The sequence below is a fragment of the Athalia rosae genome, chromosome 4 (genome assembly GCF_917208135.1).
Source record: "Athalia rosae chromosome 4, iyAthRosa1.1, whole genome shotgun sequence".
In the NCBI taxonomy this organism is placed as follows: Eukaryota; Metazoa; Arthropoda; class Insecta; order Hymenoptera; family Athaliidae; genus Athalia; species Athalia rosae.
Window position 1 is genome coordinate 10,906,539 of NC_064029.1, and position 2,500 is coordinate 10,909,038.

A 2,500-nucleotide genomic window follows, 5' to 3' on the forward strand; every position below is an offset into this window, starting at 1 on the left:
CACCGTTGATACTTCATGCACCGAGCGGTCTCGACCGGTCGGTCGGCACCTAGTCCTCGGGTTTCGGAACTTTCGACTTGTTTCGGCCCGTATCTCGACATTCCTTTGCGGGTTTGTTGTCGGGGCTATGGTTTCGTCCTCACCGTGTCACGAACACGCAGACAAAAATTTTTTTCGAATTTTAAAAATTTTTCGTCTGAGCGGAGATTCGCACCACAGGCGTTCGTTTCGTTCCGGTAAGAACCACTCTCACGAGTTCAAAGTTTTTCCGAGCGCTCACGTTTCGCAGGGGCGAGTTCTTCGCTCCGTCTAGAAAATATGATTCAATTTGAATCGTCGACACTACATAACCGCGGGTCGGTGTCTAAGACCGAATGGCCCTTTATGCGGTGACCAGAAAGTCTTCTCTCGCAAGTCGAGGGAAGCAGTCGAACAGAGGCATCAACTCGCCACATTCCGTGCGTATCACAGTCTGTTCGCAGACGGTACACATTGATTTCCAATCGTACTCCCGACGCTTGCAATCTAGCCGAAGGATACGAGAAGGATAATTCGAACGATTTGCACCGGGGAGTCGACAAAAATTGTCTTCACCCGAGGAAACACAAAGTCGAACAGAGCGCTCTGAGCGCTAGTACGCGTACACAAGTTGTGCGGTACCAGATATACATATTATATTAAAACGTGTGGCCGACCGGGCAAAGACTCGGCGGCATGGGGCAACACACGAAAAGAGCTACCAATAACACAAAGCTCCCTGGTTGATCCTGCCAGTAGTCATATGCTTGTCTCAAAGATTAAGCCATGCATGTCTCAGTGCAAGCCATATTAAGGTGAAACCGCGAATGGCTCATTAAATCAGTTATGGTTTCTTAGATCGTACCCACATTTACTTGGATAACTGTGGTAATTCTAGAGCTAATACATGCAAACAGAGTTCCGACCAGAGATGGGAGGAATGCTTTTATTAGATCAAAACCAATCGGTGGCGGGTTCGTCCTGTCCGCCGTTTACTTTGGTGACTCTGAATAACTTTGGGCTGATCGCACGGTCTTGGTACCGGCGACGCATCTTTCAAATGTCTGCCTTATCAACTGTCGATGGTAGGTTCTGCGCCTACCATGGTTGTAACGGGTAACGGGGAATCAGGGTTCGATTCCGGAGAGGGAGCCTGAGAAACGGCTACCACATCCAAGGAAGGCAGCAGGCGCGCAAATTACCCACTCCCGGCACGGGGAGGTAGTGACGAAAAATAACGATACGGGACTCATCCGAGGCCCCGTAATCGGAATGAGTACACTTTAAATCCTTTAACGAGGATCAATTGGAGGGCAAGTCTGGTGCCAGCAGCCGCGGTAATTCCAGCTCCAATAGCGTATATTAAAGTTGTTGCGGTTAAAAAGCTCGTAGTTGAATCTGTGTCCCACGCTGTCGGTTCACCGCTCGCGGTGTTTAACTGGCATGATTGTGGGACGTCCTACCGGTGGGCTTAGCCTTTCGGGGCGGCCCAACTAATATCCCATCGCGGTGCTCTTCATTGAGTGTCGAGGTGGGCCGGTACGTTTACTTTGAACAAATTAGAGTGCTTAAAGCAGGCTATTTTCGCCTGAATACTGTGTGCATGGAATAATGGAATAGGACCTCGGTTCTATTTTGTTGGTTTTCGGAACCCCGAGGTAATGATTAATAGGAACAGATGGGGGCATTCGTATTGCGACGTTAGAGGTGAAATTCTTGGATCGTCGCAAGACGGACAGAAGCGAAAGCATTTGCCAAAAATGTTTTCTTTAATCAAGAACGAAAGTTAGAGGTTCGAAGGCGATCAGATACCGCCCTAGTTCTAACCATAAACGATGCCAGCTAGCGATCCGCCGAAGTTCCTCCGATGACTCGGCGGGCAGCTTCCGGGAAACCAAAGCTTTTGGGTTCCGGGGGAAGTATGGTTGCAAAGCTGAAACTTAAAGGAATTGACGGAAGGGCACCACCAGGAGTGGAGCCTGCGGCTTAATTTGACTCAACACGGGAAACCTCACCAGGCCCGGACACCGGAAGGATTGACAGATTGAGAGCTCTTTCTTGATTCGGTGGGTGGTGGTGCATGGCCGTTCTTAGTTGGTGGAGCGATTTGTCTGGTTAATTCCGATAACGAACGAGACTCTAGCCTGCTAAATAGGCGTACTTTCCGGTATCTCGAAGGCCCCCGGCTTCGGTCGGGAGGTTTTTACTACCGGCGTACAAATAAATCTTCTTAGAGGGACAGGCGGCTTCTAGCCGCACGAGATTGAGCAATAACAGGTCTGTGATGCCCTTAGATGTTCTGGGCCGCACGCGCGCTACACTGAAGGAATCAGCGTGTCTTCCCTGGCCGAAAGGCCCGGGTAACCCGCTGAACCTCCTTCGTGCTAGGGATTGGGGCTTGCAATTATTCCCCATGAACGAGGAATTCCCAGTAAGCGCGAGTCATAAGCTCGCGTTGATTACGTCCCTGCCCTTTGTACAC

General features: G+C 50.2%; 1 non-coding gene across 1 annotated transcript in view; it reads left to right on the forward strand.

Moving 5' to 3' along the window:
* The first annotated feature begins 754 nt into the window (after positions 1 to 754).
* Positions 755 to 2,500, forward strand: part of LOC125500861 — a 1,914-nt gene continuing 168 nt past the window's right edge. Inside the window, exon 1 of the ribosomal RNA XR_007278323.1 lies at positions 755 to 2,500. This exon is cut by the window's right edge and continues 168 nt beyond it. This is a non-coding gene — a ribosomal RNA (small subunit ribosomal RNA).